The following is a 21303-nucleotide window of genomic DNA, read 5'->3' on the forward strand; positions in this document are numbered from 1 at the left end:
GTTTAACATTTATTTTTGCTATTGTTAGAGTCATTTTATTTGCTTTCCTTTCTTTTATTTTGCTTGTTTAATCCTACTTGTCATTGCTAATCGTGTGCTTAGCTTTGTTGTATTCAAAAAGAGATATAGAAAGACAAGAGGATGACCTTCTTTTTAGGGAGTTTGGAAATCCTGAAATCTATGAGCTCACGAGTGGTATACTTCTCCCGACCACCGAGACTAATTTCACAATCTATCCACAATATGCTAGGATGGTTCAAATTGAGCAATTTTTCGGAGGCGTAAGTGAAGACCCCATTGAGCATTTGGACCGATTCCTTGAGTTGTGTGCAATGATGCAAATAAAATAAGTGATCCAAGACTACATTCGTATTCATCTCTTTCGGCAATCTCTCACCGGAAGAGCAAAGAAATGGCTCAAGCTTTTGAAGCCCAACTCTGTCACCATATGGAAGGAAGTTGCGAAGGCCTTTCTCAAGAGGTTCATTTCCGATGAGCAAACCGCAAAAATGAGGAGGAAGATAGCTTCCTTTGAGCAAGAATCGGATGAAACTCTTGGGGAAGCATGGGAAAGGTTTAAGGATTTGATTAGAGCATGTCCTCATCAGAATTCAACCATAATTTGCTTATGAGATTCTTTTATGATGACTAAGAGCCAATGTCAAGGACCAATCTAGTTGCGGGTGCTGGTGGCCAATTGATTAAGATCCCTCAAAGCCAAGTTGAAGCTACAATTGAAGAAGTGGCTACTAGCTATTCTCGGGGAGGCCAAAGAAGGTCCCAAGGGATGCAAGGAGGTCTTTATGAGTTGGAGAAAGTTGGCCAACTTAAGCACATAGTTGAGCTCTTCAATGAAGGTCTTTCCAAGTTGAACTCAAGTGTTGTTTTGTGTTCAAAACATTCACAAATCATTGATTTCTCATGTGCTCGTTGTGGTGGGACGGATAATGATGCATCCTATTGTAGAGAGTTCAATCTCAAGCATGGTGAAGTTTTGAATTTGAAGGAAAAAGAGTTTGTAACCCAAGCTCAATCCCAACAACTTCAACAACCTCCAAGGCAAGAAAACTCCTACCCCCAAGATGGACCTCTCTTCAATCCACCAACCCAAAACTTTTCCTACCTTTCCAATCAAGTAGATAACTCTCAAGATCAAAATCATGACCTATTTCCTCAAGCGTATGAAGAAAAATCCCCACCCGACCACACACAAACCCAAATTCTTCAACAATGTCAAATTATCACTCAACAATTCCAAGAAATCAAATCTTACAATGAAGTTGTTGATTCCCAACTAGCCAAAAATTCTTCTCTCCATTTAACCACAAAACTCCCCTTACAATTATCTACTAACCCTTCACATATTTATCAACCCGAAACTTGCAAGGAGGACAAGGTTGTAGATGATGTGGTTGAGAAGAAGGTTCAAGAACAAAATGAGGAGCCATTTGATTTTAGTGAACCAAACAAGTTTGAAGGCCCGATTCCCTTTCCTTGTAGGCTAGTTGAGAATGTCGTTTTGAAGAGCCCTATGGCGGTGAGCGTATATAGAGGTAATGTGGCCAATGATGTGACGGCTAATGAAAGCTTACCTCCACGTGATGTTAAGGTGACAATGAGGTAAGATGAATTCCTTTAAGTTCCCGCTTGGTTTGAAGGCTCTCTTGAGGAAGGTTAGGTTGCCCTTCCTAATATTGAGGATTCCAAGCTCGATCCCCCTTTTAGAAGGAAAAGAAAGAAGAGTGAAAAAAGAAGAAGAGAAAGAGAAAACATGAGCCACCATCGGCTCTCTATTCATTCCCTCCTTTTCCTTGTGGTGATGTGAGACCTCTAGGAGTGCTAGTTCTCAAGCTTGGGGGCATCTATGATTCAATCCTCAAGTTGATGAGGGTGATGTTCTTTAATCCACCTTTAATGAGGTGAAGGGTCAAGCTAGAGACCATAAACAAGCGCTTCCTTGGAGGCAACCCGGAGGATTTCTAACCCTTTTTCTCCCCCTCCTTTATTTTTCTTTTTGGTTTATTTCTTTGTTCTCTTTTAATGTTTTCTTTTGTGTCTTGTCTTGCCTTGTAGGTTGCTTTTTGGAAGTTTGGAGCGGAGTGACATTTGGTGAACTCTATTTTATGCTCCTTAATTCTTTTAAGCCAACCTCCCGGTGAGACCTTTCTTATTTTTACTCTTTTACTCTTTCTTTGAGTGCTTAGTTTAGGACTAGTTTAGGAAGAAGTTGAATGGTTCGAGGTTGTTTGCATTGGTTCTATGGAACCTGGGATCGTTGATGTTGTTATCGAACGATCAATTGTTTGACGATTGGGACTTATTTGGATTATATGCCTCGTTTGTGAACCTTTTTGATTTATTCCTCTTACTTTTATTTTGTTTTCCTTTTTTTTGTGGCAAACATGACTATGGCAAGATGAAATGAATTTGTTTTGGGATTCGCTCATGCATTTGGAATTGATTGCTTTGATAATGTGCCAAAGAATATTTTTCTTCCCAATTGATGATGGCCTACACGGTTTGAGAGTGCTTGTGGTTGAGATAGAAAAAATTTAAGCTAAGGTAGCAAGGTTAAGAACTATTGAGGACGTTTGAACCCTTAGTTCACGGGATAGTGGTAAGATGGTGTTGCCCTCTATAGTGGATATGAAGCTCTTTATTTAGTATTTGCTTACTTCCCATCCCTTGTGAGGTTTAGATTGTTCAAGCCTTCATCAATTTTGTTGAGCGGCGTTTAGGATCCTTGACTATGCATATCTTAATCCTTGTGTTGTCCTCTAACTCCCAAGATAGTGACCAAGCGTCTCTAGGGGAGGAAAAGGGCACCCTTTTCTCATTTTTCTTTATCTTCTTTTAGTTTTGTTACATATTTTATTTTGTATTTGCTCCTCTTGCTAACCCTTTGAGCCTATTCACCTTCTTGATTATGATGCGCATTATAAGCCTTATGACCTTTTGTTTTCCCTAACACTTAGTTTGTGAAGCATTTTGGTTTGAGAATTTGTTTTATGTTGTAATGAAAATGAGAAAGTATTATGCTCTTTGTACCAAGCAAGAAAGTAAATTGTATATATTGTGTGTAATGAAGCAAATGCATCCCAGAAAAAGCCGTCCTTAGTTAAAAAAGGCAGGGAAAAAAAAAAGGAGAAGAAGCAGGTTTCGTTTTCTTCCCTAAGTTAAGCATTGAGGACAATGCTTCGTTCAAACTTAGGGGGGAGCGTTACTTCGTTTTCGTTTTTATGGAATGTTAGTGTTGAGTAAGCTTGGGGGGGGGGGATGGAATTATCGGTATTTTTGTTCGATGTTTGGTGATTTGTTGAGTTTGTTTTTGAGGTTTGATCACCCTTTTGCTTCACTTAGGAAATGTCACCAAAATTTTCAAATTTTTACCCCGCCTTAACCCTTTGCATTACTTTACAACCCTAGTTAAGACCCTTAGAATTTAGAGGTGAGAGGTCCAATTCCGGTGGAGGGAGATAGATTTCAACCCTATGGAGAGAGTATGCATAGTTGAGATGTCGGGATGACCCACTAATTCCACAAATTGAATCTTTTTTCCGGTTCCTTCGTGGAATCATGAGGAACTAACTAGGGGTGATTTGAAGCTAGTGGAGAGAACGTGGACCGTCTTGGATGGGGCTAGGGCGGAGAATGATTTCTCTAGTTCACTATGCTTAGCTTAGGTTTGTCTCTTTCAACCATGAGCATCTTAGAACGTGTTTTCCCTCATTGAATTGAGAAAGGTGAGTATTCTTTGGTGCATGTGTCTTCTTTTTCAGTCCAAATAGAGTATTTTCCGCCTTTGAGCTTGATTGGTTTTCCTAAACCTTGCCATGTGATGTTGGTCATGGTTGTGTTTGTTTTTTGAGTTTTCTTTTTCTTTTTCTTTTTGTTTTGCCTTGGTTTTTGTCTAGAGTTGTGGGTTAAGCTCTTAGGAAACCCTCCCGAGAGCATACTCGTCCTCTAAGGCGATCTAGGGGTTTAAAGGGCTTGTCTTTAGTTGCTAAAATTGACCGTGATTCCTACGAAAGTGAGTTAGTGTACATTCTTATCTCCTTTAGTGTCTTAGCTTTGCGTGAATAATTCACTCTCTGTCTCTCGTGTTTCATGTTAATTTTCTTGAGGACGAGCAAAAGTTTAGCTTGGGGGAGTTTGATAAGTGACTTTTATGTCACTTTTAGGGTATTTTTATGCTTATTTTCCGGTTTAGTTTCTAATAATTTCCCTAGTTTTACGCTTTATTTCACTCTTTTCCTTATTTTCCTTATTTGATCTCTATTTTATGTATTTTAGTAGTTTTTAATAGTTTTTAGCTTATTTTCTTAATTTATTTAAATTTCTCTTATTTTCTATGTATATATTTTAATTTTTTAGTTCTTGTTATATAATAAATTTCTAGCTTTTCTCGGTTTCTTATTTATTTTAGTTTATCATTTTATTTTAGTTTATTTTTATTTTTATTTTATATGTCAATCTACCATCATGATTGTTTTTGGTTGTAGGTGTGTTCAGGTTGATGCTCCGTTTTTATGTTCAAATCAAGTTTGGTGTTTCGGGATTGAGTCGTGTCAAATTTCACAAATTAAAACCTTCCAAGCCATCATAGTTGCTGCCACCTAAACCTTCACCACACCCTTAACTATCCTACACCACCCAAACAACACACACCAACATCACAACACCTCCCCTGCTCCCCAGCCCTTCACGCACTCCACAATAACAGCACCAGCCCACGTAACTACCTCCTCACTCAAACCACCTGCCAACTCCCAATTTGAGTCACAACCGCCCTGAACCACCATCAATAACTACCCAACAGTCACACCACAACTCAACCTCATCTCCCACTCCCCTGCTTTCCCCAACAACAATAACAATAGCAGCAGAGTAGCCCAACGCCACAAACAACCCTCCCCTGCTCCACCACCCACTCCATACCAACACAAACACCTATTACCCCTCCTATTTTACCACAAAACCACTCGCAACTATCTCCAACAAAACTCACTCCAGCCATCAATCACCACCTACACACTAGTAGAAAAAGGCTCATTTGCGTCGCTCATTTATAGTGTATTTGCGTCGCTTCTATGAGCGACGCAACTGCTCGCGACGCAAATGATTTAAAAGTCATTTGCGTCGCTCCTAGGCGCGACGCAAATAAGAGTCATTTGCGTCGCTCCTTTACAAAGGAGCGACGCAGATGACTCTTCTGATAAACTTCTTTTTTGTTATTTGCGTCACTCCTTAATAAAGTAGCGACGCAAATGACTCTTATTTGCGTCACTCCTTTATAAAGGAGCGACGCAAATGACTCTTCTGATAAACTTCTTTTTTGTTATTTGCGTCACTCCTTTATAAAAGAGCGACGCAAATGAATCTTCTGATAAACTTCTTGTTTGTTATTTGCGTCACTTGTTTATATAAGAGTGACGCAAATGACTGACTAGACAATACAAAATTGATGTATTTGCGTCACTTGTTTGATTAATGAGTGACGCAAATGAGGTGATTTTTTTTTTTAATTATAATAATTGCCTTGTATATGTTTGTAGTACCTGTTTTCCTTACTAGTGGTATAAAGTAATATGCTAACGCTAATATAATTGAAATTAAAATGCAATATTATTGAATAATGCAAATGTAAATTTCGGCAGAGTCTCCTTTGTAATTTGGCCTACCAATAAAATTGGGAATGACGGCATTATATTAACAACCTGTCCAATAATTTACATCTCAATATCATAGACATTATACTCATCATCCCAACACCAATTAACCAAAATCATTCATGTCAAGCCTATAATCCAAAACAACAGTTCAACATGCGCTAAGTGTAAATCTAAAGTTCAACATTACATTTAAAATACTCTGTCCAAATATCTCGAATCTCATTGATCTCCTCCTTGGTATACGGTGTAAAGCTTGCACCAGACAATGTTGTCAATAGTCCCAGCGATTCACCAATCTTGAAGGCTCCTGCTCTCATAACTCCAATAGTAGAAGGACCTATAACAGCTTTAAACACCAAATAATAAACTGAACAAATTAGTACTTGAATCTTATGCAAAATGATTGTAATAAGATATTAAGTATTAACCAACCACATACCGCAAAAAAAAAAAAAAAAAAAAAAAAAAAAAAAAAAAAAATTCACATATTCTTGAACAAGAAAAAGGGTAGTATTTATACACATAAGCCTTCATAATATATGATATATTTGTGAATAAATTAATATTCAATGTTTCTTGATCTTAAGAAGGTTGTGGTCTTGTGGATATCCTGTTGCACGCAAGACGCAACACAAAATGGCAATGTTAGTCTCTCTTAATTGATGTAATTATCATTAGACATCAAATATCGCATAAAATGACTCACTATAAAATATCGATAAAATCACTCATAAACCAAAACTCCACTAATTATAACTATTGACCTTGGAAAAAAAAGGAAGATAAAAAAAAATGGGCCATAGTGCTAAAAGTATGGTCAGGGGAAAGATGAATGATTAGAGTACACAGCAACAACTACTATCTAAAGTGAGGAAAAACTATCTAATGTATCACCATGCTATAATTTAAGATAATTATTTAGTGACATAGCCTTCACAATACTCTTTGTTACCTAGCAGTGACTATTTTTCTTTCATGAGTAGTTGTATTATGATTAATAAAGTCTCCTAATTAAAATTTCATGGTATAGATAGTATTGTTTAGGAGTTGGGGTTGTATAAGAAAAAGAATAATACATCTCCTTAGAAAATTTCACATAAGTGAAAACTCTATAAGAAAATGAAGGGTGTTTCGAATATTTTCTTAGATTGTATTAATCAACCTCAAATTTCATGCTATAGCTAATACGCTTGAATTGAGCATTTCCTAAATAAAGATATTCTCTATACTAAGATTACTAACAAGCCAAAAATATTACAACTTCTCTCGAAATTAAGAATCTGCCATATAATTAAGAATCTGCCATATAAAATTACACAAGCTCCTATTGAAATAAATTATACTCCCTCTGTTCGAAATTAATAATTACAACTATTTTAAAATGTCCAAATAAAGGCGTCATATATTCTAACGTGGATTGTAAGGTTTTATATAAAATACTAATATGCCACATTGCAGCTACTTTAAATTAAGTGATGGGCTTTATCATGTCAATACATTTAATCAGAAATTGCTAGAAAATGTGACAACAAACTTGAAAGATGGAGTAATACACAAGCTAGACTGAACTTGGTGGGGGCACTATCATCAAAAGTTCAAAACAACAGATGTAAAGATATCAACCAAGCAATGCAACAAATTTACATAGTAATGAACACATACAAAGATGAAAAGAATCGAACAAAATTTCATGAACTCATAAGAGATTTACCTTGGCCGGATCAACAACAAATATCTTTGAAAGCAGATGTTGACATTCTGGAGATATATGTACATAGTCAGGAATAGAGTAATGGACATTTAAAATTCGCTGCACCAGCAGATATTACTAAGGGTCAGACAGGCAACCAAAGAAGCCACCACCTTGGTATATAAAATAGTAAATGACTTACATGTATTGTTTTGCGAAAATTTTTGGGTTCCTCAGGGTCCTCAAATGGGTAAGCCCCGACCAACATTACATACAAAGTTACCCCACAAGACCACACATTTGCAATCTGAAATGGCATGGAAGCAAAGATGAATAAGAGTATTCAAGTGTAGCCAACTAGCTACCACTTAATAGTCTTAACATCAAAGAGTGCAGCATGTTTAAATTTCCCACTTCTTCATGAACTGGTAATATGTGATACTCGTAACAATGTAACATAAATGGCAATTTATAATAGCTTTCGAATGACAAGCTTTATCCAAAACATTAGTAGTCATTTATAGTAAGTGTGCCAAAGATGTGCTTTTTTCATTTCAATACTATAAAATATCTTGGCATGTATGGGTAGTTTTACTTGCCTGAAAAACATGAAAGTAGTGAGTTTGACAAATACACATTACTTAACAAAAATTACAGCAGCCCCATCAAAGAAAACAAAGTAAAAAGCTTTATGCTTACAATTCCAAACCAACTTGTGGTGATAGGTACTACCGCCTTAATCGTTTGTCCACAACCAGAACCTCGAGCAACTTGTGGAATTCACTTCCGCATAATTAAGAATCTGCCATATAAAATTACATATATTAAACCAACAAAATTCAATCATACTATAAAATATTTTCTAATTAATGAATTAATAGTAAACCTGAAATTAAACTACGTCCTTGTTCAAGTCAAATGCTACATTCTATCTACCATGAAAATATTGAACATTTTTTTTTGAGGAAATGAAAATATTGAACATAAATAGAAGCAATCTTACCTTAGGTGAAATCGACTTCACAAATTCAACAATGTCGTTCCTAAATGCAGTTGATTTGGAGGAGCGAACACGGTCGAACTGCTATGGGTTGGTATCAGTTGACATGTTGTACTCATAATCAACCTATCAAAGCAAACAGTTGAACAATTTGGTACCCATAACTCACAGTAAGAGAAAATTTATTTTATGAAAAAGGATCGATTATCAGAATGCCCGTCTTGGCTGTTGGGCATTGTAAAAAGCGCAGAAAATTTAACTTAAAACAGAAAATTTAACATAAAACAGAAACAATCTTAAAACAGAAAATTTAACCCACAACACTGTATAGTAATTTTGAAAGGAAAAATTCACTTTAATAATCCCAACTATGGGCGATTTACCTACAATAATCCCAACTATCGTTTATTCCACAATAATCCCAACTATGCCCTGAGTTTTCCTCTACCAGTCCCAAAAACCGGTTACTTGCTAAAAGGGTAAACTTTTTTAAAAAAAAAAAAAAAAACAACACATGTCATAACATGATTGGCTTAATATACAAAAAAATAAAATAAAAAGAAATAAAATTTATCAAAAATTATCCCAGCCACCCCCTTCTCCCTTCAGCCGCCTTACGCCCACCGTGAAACCCAAGACCATGGCGGCTCTACCTTTTTTCTTCGCCCTACAAAGCGGCTCCGCCGCCTCCACCTTCGCCTATCCCCTCCGACCAACCGCAGCAGCGCAGCCCCACCCGATTGACCCGAAGAACACCCACGAAACTCCTTCTTTCTCTCTCCTCCGCTGACGAACACCCACGATTCCACGAACACCCACGATTCCACGACCACCAACGCTGACGAACACCCACCGAAATCTCAATGTCGACCTCATCTTCAACCCCCAGACCCAATCCACGCCTGTGACGACCTTTTAGGTGGCGAGTTCGAGGTTGGGCTCTTGTTTTGGGGGTCAGGGAGGGCTGGTTGGGCGGTTTCAGGGGTTGGGGGTGGGTGGTAGCTAGAGGTCGGCCGACCATTTTCGGTCGTTGGCCGGCCAATTCCCGGCGATAGAGGGTTGTGGTTAGGGTTCCGGTGAGTTTGGGGGTGGGGGAGAGAGTGGCTGCCACTTTGGAGGTGGTGGTTGGGCTGCCAGATTTATTTTTTTGGTTCTTTTTTTTATTTTTTTTATTATTTTTTTTTTTTTACTTTTTTTTTACTTAAATTTTTTTTGGAACCACTCACACACTGACACGTGTCAAACAACCTACAATAATAGGTTGTTGACTTTTGTTGACCGGTTTGGGACTAGTGGAGGAAAACTGACCTAATAGTTGGGATTATTGTAGAATAAACGATAGTTGGGATTATTGTAGGTAAATCGCCCATAGTTGGGATTATTAAAGTGTATTTTTCCATTTTGAAAATATTGAATATAAATAGAAGCAATCTTACCTTAGGTGAAATCGACTTCACAAACTCAAAAATTCCCAACATTTCTCAACTATGAGGACAATAATTTTGCTCGAATTTTTTGGGGTTTCTAGGGTTCGAATTAATATGGTTTTGATTCGATTTTTTTGCTCGAATTTGCTCAAATTAATACTCGATTTTTTTAATCGAATGTGCTCGAATTAATGCCCAGAATTTGCTCAATTTTTCTGGGGGTTTTTTTTTGGTGTTTTGCTCGAAATTGGAGGATTGTAGCTCTGAATTTTTTCCGATTATGGGTGTTGATTTGATTGCGGTTTGGTTGTTGAATTTGTGGGGGTTTTTTTTGGTCGAATTTCTGGGATTTTTGGGTTGATTTTCTGGGGGGTTTTGGATCACTTTTCTGGGGGTTTTAGGGTTGAATTTCCTTGAATTTTTGGGTGATTTTTGTTCGAATTTCTTGGGGTGTCTGCTGGGTCGAATTTCTGGGGTTTTTTGCTCGAATTTCTGGGTGTTTAGATCTTGGAAATCGTTGTCTTGGAAGATAGGAGTAGTAAAATGGAGGCAACTAGCAAGTGAATCAGAAATAACCTAAATGCAAATGCGTTATTTGCGTCACTCAACTAATAATAAGTGACGCAAATAATTAAAAGTATAATGCTGCACATTATTATTTGCATCGCTCATTAGTTAAAGGAGTGACGCATTTTAATTCTATCACTCATTTGCGTCATTTGTCACTAAATGAGTGACGCAAATAACATTATTATATGCGTCGCTTCAATAATTAAGAGCGACGCAAATAACAGAAAGCTAAAATGTATATGACTTTTGCATCGCTTCTTAGCTAATGTGCGACGCAAATCACTTTTAATGATGCTAAAAAAAAGCATTTTCTTCGTTATTTTGTATGAGTGACGCAAATAAGGCAACGCAAATGTACGTTTTTCTACTAGTGACAAAAAAACCACCCCCACGCATCCACCACGCCAACAATTTGCAGCCAGCCGCAGCAACCCAAACCACCCAACATCACCAGCACTCGCAGCCCGAACTCACCTCCAATTTACATCCGTCAGCCACTAATTAAGACCATCGTCAGGCGCACAAAACTAAGCAACGCCACCTACACCAGCAGCGAATTCCGGTCACCTCTCTCACCATTTGCAAAGAATCAAGCCTTAATTTAACTCAAATTTGCTTGGAGCTTTGCGGCCGCGCAGCCTTGTCAGAAGGCGCACAAATGGAGTCGAAATTCAGATTATAGGCAGTAAGTTTGCGCGACCTCTGCGCGACGTCTTCGAGAGCGCCCAAATGTGGGTTCAATCACGAGCTTCTAACGTGATTTTAATGAAAATTGGATGGCCACGATTTGATGCTCGATTATAGTTGATGATGATTGAACGGTGAAGATGATGATTGAACGGTGAAGATGATGGTTAATGATGCGGTGACGGTGTAGAAGATCAAAGATCAGAGTAGCCACGAAATGAAGGGGTTTTTATGGGATTTTCGTGGTTTTGAGGGGATTTTGGGGGGTTTTTGGGTTTTATTTTCCTTTATTTATTTTGGTTTTGTTATTTATTTATTTTAGTTAGTTTTCTTTATTTTGTTTTCTTTTCTTTATTTTCTCTTTTCTTTTTCTTTTATTTAGCTTAGTATAAATACCCATTTTTGGGGTAATTAAAAAAGAATTTTATGATACTATTTTCTTAATTAGTTTAGGAGAGCTTCTCACTTAGGGTTGGATTAGAAAATTTTTAGAGAGAGAAAGTAGATTATTGCTGAATTTTCTTTTAAGTATTCAACTTTTTTCAAGTTTAATTTTCAATCAAGAAAGAATTCAAGTTTTCATCTTTCGTTAATCCTTTCTTTAGTAATCTCTAATCCTTTCCTTTAGCTTTATTTATTTGCATTTATTGTTGCTTATTTTTTGTTAATCTTATTAGTTCATCTAGGTTTTATTGATTTCATTGATTTTAATCACGTTTTGTTTTGAGTTTCTTGAGTTTATTTATAGTTTTAATATTATGTTTAATCTCCCTTCTCTAGGATAAACCCTTAGCTAGGGGAAGGGGTAGAAGATATGAGTTGATATTGGATGAATGATGATGGTTGGATTGAACTTATGCCATAAATTGATGAAAGACATGATTTTTAATAGCTTGAGATTATTGTTGCACAATATTTGATGTTTTCTAGTTTAAATGCATGAAAGTAATTTGAACTAGATTAAGATAATCTCTATTTTAATGATTGCATGAGAATGAGTTATCAAAGTGGAGTTTTTATGGATTGTGCTTCTTTATTCTCTTGATTTGATTGTAACTAATAGGATGTATGAGAATGATCCTTATTAGTGTAGACCTCTTTCATTGATTTGCCTAGACTATGACATGAGAAAGAATTTTTTAGGTAGAATCTTGTGTTCTTTGGCATGTGTTTCATGATAATCATCATTATTCCCTTCTTTCTAATCATATTGGACACCCCCGTATCCCTAGCGTCGTTTGTCTTGATTTAATCATCATTACCTTTGCTTATGTGAAGTTTTAGTGCTTTTTATTCAAAAACCATAAAAAACATTCCCCCTTTTACTCTTATATTAGTGAAAATTGATGTTGAATAAGTGAGCTTCCTTAGTGGTTTGACCCTTTACTTTCCCCTATACTTGTATTAGGGTAGTTTAGGTATATAAATGATTAATTTGATTAGGGTAGTAGTTTAACGACCTATCTAACCCTCAATCATTGGACAAAATTGACACATTTTAGGACATCTAAGTAATCAAACATCAAATCATGATCAACAAATCCACAATGCTTATCATCATATACCAAGAATCAAAACAATATTTTCAAAGTATAGGGCACAAGAAAGCATGATTTATAACTCACTAGAACATATTTTTGGATTTTGTTTTATTTTTTTCAATTCTTTTTGTATTTTTCATAGAATAAAGCAATAAAACTAACCTAGAAAGCAATAAATCTAATCTAAGAAAACACACCAAAAACAAATGAAAAGAGAAAAAGAAAGCTACCAAATCCAAAATCTCCCCCAAGCCAGAATCAGACAATGTGTTCATTGGCCCGGGAGCTAGCCCAGCATGGCTAATCCTCATCATCCTCATCCATTGAGCTGAAACCTCCAGCTTCGCTGCCACCTGACCACCAGCACCAGAAGAGCTACCACCAAAATAATCAGCGTGAAAACTCCCCCCCGCCAGTCCCCCGAAAGGAATGTCCTGGTCGTACCCATGGAAGGCAGAATAGTCAGTATAAATATAATCGACATTGGGATTCCAATCGTATCCCCGGGGTGGAGGCTGAAATCAGTCAGGGTAAATGGCATCGTCGGGAATGTTGCCCCGACGAGAATAATCATCATACATAGGGTAGAGAGCTCTACCCTGCTTCCGCTCAAGGTACCCTAATGTGTGGTCAATGGAGCCAACCATCCTCCTAAGGCAAGTGTGGGAATGCTCAATACGGCCTAAAGCCTGACCTATACTCTGGAGGTCATAAACTGGGTCAGAGTCAACATGGGGGACAGTGTGAGACATGCAAGGTGGTGAATGCACTACCTCAGGCTCAGGCTGGGGTGGTGGGACTGGTGGTGCTTGCCGCCTAGCATGGGAAACTAAAAGGTTATACGTGTAGGACACTTGCCCGGGGGGAAAAGCGGACAAGTCAGGACTAGGTAGGGGAAAGATAGGCAATGGCTGCTCAGTTCAAGTCCTAATACACCAGTGGGGGGTTTTCTCACTAACCAATCGTACCCAACCCAACTCCTCAAAATACCTAGCAGTTATAAATGTATCCGGTCCACAATTAGTCATCTGGTGGGGTCCACTCTAAAAAAAAACCGGCCTTTTTAACTGTTATCCTAGTGATCAGGCCTCCTATACGAATAGGGGTACGAGACTGGGTACTTGCAGTGGCATGTCTACTTAGGTGGTGGATGACGTATCTACCTATGTTCAGCTTACCAAACCCATATACATAGTGTCCAATAACATCTAGTTTGTTGGTTTTGGCTTTGTGAGGCTCGCTCCTACCAAGAAAACACAATCCTGCAAATCTTTGCCAGATTTTTTGGATAGGGTGATGAATAGGTTTCGTACTAGCATGTTGGTGGTCGGGGGTTGGTAAACCAGTTAAAGCATGATTAATATAAGCCATTTTATAATTAGGAAGCCATTGAAAACGTAATTCAGAGTTGAATTCAAATAATTTACAAAATTCAACATAAGTCAAACTAATATTCCTATTGTTAAACCTAAAAAATAAGTTTGGTCCATTTCTACTATTTACAACTTTCAAAGAGGACAAAAATTTACACGTTAATTCACGATATGTAGGATAATGCATGTCAACAAATTTTCTCATTCCTATATCGTTCGAAAAATGTTTAACGAAATCATACAAACCATAAGATTCAAGGGTAGGGCGGTGTAACAAAATCATACAAATCATACAAATTTTCTCTCTGTTTTTGAAAACCTATTTTAAGAAAACAGCAAATCCTGTTTGGTTTGGTCCATGGAAAGTGTCCAATAATGGTGTAGTTGGATGGGGTTTGAAAAGAGCTTTCCAACGATATATTATAAGCCCAATTCCGATGAATAATGAGGAAGTTGTGGCCAACTTACTAAACTGGACCCGGTTTGATCTTTATATGCGGCCCAATGATCTAGAGGAGGGCCTAATATTGATTTATCATTCCTAATGCAATTAGAATTGATTTTAGTCTTTTAGATTTTTCTAGAAGGTTCTTTTCATTCCCAATTTAATTAGAATTGATAAATTGACTTTGGTTAACTTTTTAAAATTTAAACAGAATTAAAGAATGTTTTTAAGGAAAATACGATTCTGCCCTTCTGTACGGCTAAATTTATAAAAATTAAGAAAACGCGTGAAAACGGCTATTAGCGCCTGACGCCAGTTATTAGCGCCTGGCGCTCGCCTTTAGCGCCTGGCGCCAATGTCCAGTGCCTGGCGCTAATGTCTAGCGCCTGGCGCTAATGTCCAGCGTCTGGCGCCAATCGTGTTGTATTCTTGTCGAAACTTTGATTCGTTTTTCTAACCGTTTGGCTTATTTTCTCTATAAATAGCCTCCTAAAACCTCCGTTTTTAATCATCAATTCTCATCAACAACAATTATTTTTCTTGTTCTCTCTAGCTTTTAAGAATTCTTTTCTAAACTAGGTTTTCTCAAACAAAATTCCGCATTCACAAGACCTAGAAACACCTAGCAAAATTCGAAGTTGCCTTCGCCCTAGACGTGAAAGGTATTAATTTTTGAGGGTTTGGTCCCAAATCTCTATTTTAATTGTTTAATTTAATTGTTTGATTTTATATTTTCCTTGAAGTTACTAACGCGTGTATTTTGTTATTAGAAAACGATACGAGACATCCAAGTAAGTGCTTTAATTGATTTATTGATATTACGATATAGAAATCATGTTTAGTTGCATTGTTATTTTAATTACTAGTATCATGTTAGGATGCTTGATATTTTGAATAACAACAATGATTCCTAGTATTATGTTTAGGGAAAAGGTTTCTAATACCAAATATGCTTATTATGATTCCTGCGATGCTTCCTATATTCTTTCTAATATTCATGTTAGTATCATGTTAGGGTTAAAGCTTTGATCTTTATTGCTTTGTGACATGATAGGGTTTGTTATTAATCTTTTTAGTATCATGACTAGGATCTTGCTATAATTATTATGCTTTAACATGATTATGTTAATTATGATTAATTTTATTATTATGATTATAATTATAACAATTTATGATGATTATTTTAATTATGATTGTTTTTATTATTATTATTATTATTATGATTATAAATATGATTATAATTGTTATAATTATTATTATGTTGCTTGATTATATTTATTTGTAATTGCTTTATCACACCTTTTACGCATGTTTAAAGGGATTTTATACTTGTAATCACGCTTAATAAGATAATTAATAATCTTGTTTAGGGTTAATTTGATTATAATTCAAGTGATCGCCAATAATAGATTTGTTTTTGCATTAATATTCAACCAATATAGATAAACAAGTTTAGGGTAAACTTATTGATTCCATGTTAGTCAGAAAGCGCACACGAATACGATCAGAATAAAGTAGAGGCGTATTATTAGGGCAGGTTCAATCTCTTTTAGGTTGGATTTGTACCTTCATCCCCGAACTACCAGTCATGGTTCAAGGCCTATTGGAGTTGACGATCTCCTGGATCGTTAAGGGGTGAAACCTTCACCTCGTGCACGGTTTACAAGTTCCTAAAATTTGTCGGCGACTCTTTTGCTCTTGCTTCCTTCCCTTTGGACGCCAACGTACTTTAGTGTATGATCACAGTGGGGTTCAAGCTAGGGATAATGCTTGAAATATTCCCTACAGTATCCCATCAAGAGCTGGAGTGGGAGTAAGGTGTGGAAAATCTGTAAGCTTTGGTTGTGAATAATCACTAAGCTTTTTAGGTACTGCCATCTCTGATTCTAGATCTGAAGATACCTCTGAATTGCTAGAATCAGTTGGATGGTCTCGGTGATTATTATTATTACTGAACCCGCCAGAATTTGCTTGTAAAAATTCTTTTGTCTATGGAAGGATCGTTCGATCTCAGGATCGAATGGGATGTAACCTGATCTGGAACACATGGGCATTAACAAAGAACTAAAAGCAAATATGAGACTTGCCTCAAAGAACTAACATTCTCTAAGACAAAAAGAAATAAACCTAGACTACAAAAATAATCAGAAATAAAAATAAAACCGTCTCCCCGGCAACGGCGCCAAATTTTGATAGGCTAAAGTCGTATCATCTAATCGAAAGTAATTCCTAAATCCTCTAACTAATGTAGATAGGGAAGTAGGGTAAAATCCACAGGGAAACTGGTATTTCTTTTCCTAATTAATTAAAGCAATATAAATTATAAACTAACCAATATATTATAATCAAAGGATAACTAAACTATAGGAGTAAAAGTAGGGAAGAATAAGAATAGAGGAAATCAATGAATAAAAGACCTAGGGTATAGGTTCACCAATAAATAACATTCTAGGGTAAATCATAATAATCAAACATTAATGCATTAATTAATCAGATCATAAAGGGCTTTTGCTACGTATTACAATCACAGAATTAATCTCCCGGTATTAATCTTATCTCTCGAATCTCGACTTAACCATAAATAAATTAACCTGCCTATTGAAACTAGACCTAAACATCAAATCTCATCTCTCGAATCTCGAATTAATATTGTCAAACTCATGCATAAAATATCAGGCCTAATCTAGTCACAGTGCATTAAATCAATCAATAGGAAATTAATCTAGCATTAATAATCAACAACAATGATTTACCCCTTCAGATTATTTATGGATCCCCACAAACCCTAGAAATAAAACTATTCACACATAATTAAATCTAAACTAAATAAAGCAATAAAATAAGACATGGTGAAAGAATTAAAATAAATAACTGAGATTAAAGTATAAGAAATTGTTACCAAATAATCTGAATTAAGGATTGAGTAAAGAACAAAGTTGTAGAGAGAGAAACTAATCTAAAAGCTAAAAAGAGAGAGAAAATCTAAGAGAAGAATTAAGAAAGAGTAAAGGAGGATGCTAAACTCGCTTAACGGAAAAGTATTTATATTAAGCAAGAATCCTAAAATCGTAAACGACGATTAAACCTCCTAATAATGACACACGCCCGATCGGGCCCGCCTTTTTACTCTCAAGTGCGTCTCCCGCGCCCGGAGTTCGGGCGCCAGCTTCGCTTCCCCCGCCCGGCCTGGAGCGCCTTCGGGCGGGACTTCTAATGGCCGGGCGGAACTCTTGGGCTATTCCTTAGACTTCGATTGGGCTCCAATTTTTTGGGCGGTCTTAAATACTCAGTCCAAATGCCCCGGTACCATATATACCGAGCTCTTAATCACCGGTTCGATGGCTCTAACCGGCCCTGTGCTATGAACGATTGTCGTGCATTTTCAATGCTCGTAGATACTCCATAATATCTCGAGTAAATGCTCCAAAAGTGCAAATCCCTACAAAAGTCAACCAAATCTACGAAAACACTAGAAAACACCAATTAGTAATAAAAGTGGCTCTAAAGAGCCAAAAACACTACTAATTATGACCAAGGGACGGGGGTAAAATACTATATAAAATGGACATATCAAGTCTCTCGTAGTTGTCCCTAGTTTGACCCCTAGGAGATAGCTTGTCGACTCTTTTGATTGAGCTTGCCATTAGTCTTCACAACCATAGACTTGCATGTATTTCCGAGTTGCTACAATTGTCATGATTTCTTGTTGATCCTGTTCCTAGTGCTTTATTTGTTTGGTTTCTTTATTTGTTAGTTATTAGTGTTCTCTCTTTATCTTTGTCTTCGACCTAGCTTAGGCGCATAATTGAGAGCGCTTGAACATTTCCGTTCGTTTGGGTTCGACCCTTGACTTGCCTCTATACTTTTATATAGGTTAGTTAAGTGTTTATAAATTTTGTTTGACTGAGGGAGGATTAGTCTCATCGACCTAGTTCCACCCTTCGTCAAAATGGCACCTTTGCCGGGGAGTGGTGTCTATATTTGAGTGTATTTGATTGCTTGAGTCTAGGTCTTTGTGTATACTTTTCTTTTATTTGATTTTTGTTTGTTTTGTGAAAAAAATGGCATATCTATCATTTCCTCAATATGACAATGAGCCTATTTGTGAATATTTCATTAGACTTGAGGGATTTTTATACTATAATTGTTGTCGTCTTTGGGAGGCTTGCGAGATTTGTTATTTTGGTTTAAATGAGCAAACTAGAAATAAAGTTGAATGCATGCATAGTGGTGAATTTAGAGCATTGTCAATAAATAATAATTTGGATTTTTATGTTTGGTTTACTAGGGATGTTTATAAAAGGGGTGATCATGTTTCTAATGTTGATGTGCAATGTGTTGAATCTTCAAATATTAGCATGAATTCCCATGATTTGTCACTTTAGGCGTCGCTCGATGTGCGCCTACGTTAAAGCGTGTGGTGAATATGCTTGGCACTCATAGGAAGTGGGAATTGACATAACACGATTAGGGACAAGGAAAGTAGGAAGCCGCCAACAAGTTTTTAAGAAACTTGTAAACCGTTCACGGATCATAAAAGGCAACCACGATTAAGGGACAACGATAGGCAACAACGATTGACCCATGAAGGTTACACCCCATTCATAATCCATGAGATTACTAACACCACATGGTTTGGAACGACGAAAGGAGGATCGGGGATGATGGTACGAAGCGAGTCATGGAGTCACATTCGCCCGTATTGGCCTCTACTCAATTCTTATACTGAAAAGTGATTCCTACGATCTCAAAGGCATGCAAACATAGATTCAATTTGCTCCAAACTATGATTATGTTAAATTGGTTAAATATAAATGCAACACATAATTCTAAAATATTAGTGACCACTTGATTAAACAACAAGATTAAAAAGGAACCTAAACCGGTTGTCCAAATTATCTTATTAGGGGTGATTTTCAATTACATATTCCTTTTAAACATGCAAAATTGTGATCATAACAATAATAGAATCAACATTAATATTGGAAGCAATTCAACAATAATAACGTTAGTCAAATCAAATATAAAATAACCCTAATCATGATACTAGCAACATAAAAATAAAATCAGAGTAATTAAATTAATTAATTACTCACATTCTGCACGTTCCTTTAAATTGCTACATCATGAACAAACTGTCATTAACTTCAAGTAAAATATAAAACAAATTGAAATAAATAAATTAAGAAGTAGAGTTGATTTGGTCCAAACCCTCAGTTACTTCTACCTTTTCACGCCTTGGTTTTAAGTATAGAACTTCAGGTAAAGTATGGACTCCTTGGAGTGCTTAGGGGAAGTATTTTGAGAGAATAGGGTGGCTAGAGTTTAGGCTAAAGAGGGAGAAGATAATTATTTGATGACCAAGCTTGTTGATGATTGGAAAAGGGGAGATATGACCTCTATTTATAGAGAAAAAAAACAAGGGTCGAAAAAACAATATAAGGTCCGAATTAAATCGGAATAAAACTCGATAGACTGTAGTTTTTGCGGTTTTTGTTTTTATCATATCTTTTGATCCAGAAATGGGAATAAGATGAATAAGATATCGTTGGAAATATCTTGAAGTCTAATTTATAACCCAATTAGAATCAGATTAAAATATTTTGTAGAATAAAAAATATGGCCGAAATAGTGAGACGGTGTCAGTTTTGGATAAAGTTTGACATTTTATTCATATCTTTTCCTTTATAGATCGGAATTGATATTATAATATATCATTAGAAAGATAATTTCAAGGGCTATCCAACTTTATAAAATTTGGATAAAAACTATGAGGCACGAAAATAATATCTGTCTATCTTTGAATGTCTTTCAATTCGAATAGAAAATAGAACTTTCAAAAAGAAAAGTTTTATTCAATTTCAAACTCTTTAATCTTATCTTTTTAAAAATGATAATTAAGATATTTTAGAAACTTATAGAAGCTTATAATTAATCCTAATTGGTTTAGGAATGGGATTAAATAATTTGGACCCTCCACATGATCATTGGGTCGTAGGTAAGGTGGGCTTAGGTTCGGTTTGGGCTCAGTTTAATATTTTGGTCATAACTTATTCGTTATAACTCGGATTTGGGATTATAATATATTGTTGGAAATATCTTTTAAAGCCTCATCTAACTATTTAATCATTGGATTCAGATTATGGACCAAAATAAACTGTATTAAACGTTTTTATAAAAAAGGACACGAAATGAATTATTTTGGGTTTAAAGGCACAAAAAGAGAAAAATAAGTTATGGTTTGGGGAAATGGGCTAGAAGTTGGGTTGGTTTATGTAATGGAAATATGGATTTAAGCACTCCAAGATTAAATACTCAACCAGACCAAAAATGGCGGTGAAAGGTTGTTCATCATAGGGTTTGGTTTTGGGGAGGCATTTTTTGGTGTCTACAGAAGCCCCCACTTTGACTAAGTTTTTAGAAACATTATTTTTGAAAACGATAGTCAAAGTAGTCGATAGGGACGGAGAATGATTAACGGCGTTCTGCGATCCTAAATCACTTTGTATACGCTAATACCTGCAGAAAAATGTTAATTCCACAGATAAAAGAGTAAAGGGATAGAACGCTTATCTGACACCAGTGTATCGGTGACAAATTAGTTCTGTATTTTCCTATTGTTGTAGGAATCCACCGGATGACGTTTGTTGAAATGCTTTCCATGCTTGAGGAAAGCTGACAGATGAGTTTGGTAGCTTTCTAAGCTTGAAAAAACCTACCGGATGACACTTTCCATGCTTGAGGAAAGTCGACAAAGGAATTTGGCGGTTTTCTATGCTTGAAGAAATCCACCGGATAATACTTTCCATGCTCGAGGAAAGTCGACAGATGATGAGATTGCAAGTCTCTGTGTATCGAGAACCTTGCGTCATGAAATGATGGTGGTTCGATTTTCCTC

General features: G+C 36.4%; 1 non-coding gene across 1 annotated transcript; it reads right to left on the reverse strand.

The window, feature by feature from the left end:
* Positions 1-506: 506 nt before the first annotated feature.
* On the reverse strand, positions 507-613 carry LOC145564973 (small nucleolar RNA R71). Its single transcript, XR_014094941.1, has one exon. It is a non-coding gene; the product is annotated as a small nucleolar RNA R71 (small nucleolar RNA).
* Positions 614-21303: the final 20690 nt, after the last annotated feature.

This window comes from Chenopodium album, chromosome 1 (genome assembly GCF_948465745.1).
Source record: "Chenopodium album chromosome 1, dcCheAlbu1.1, whole genome shotgun sequence".
NCBI classification, from domain to species: Eukaryota; Viridiplantae; Streptophyta; class Magnoliopsida; order Caryophyllales; family Amaranthaceae; genus Chenopodium; species Chenopodium album.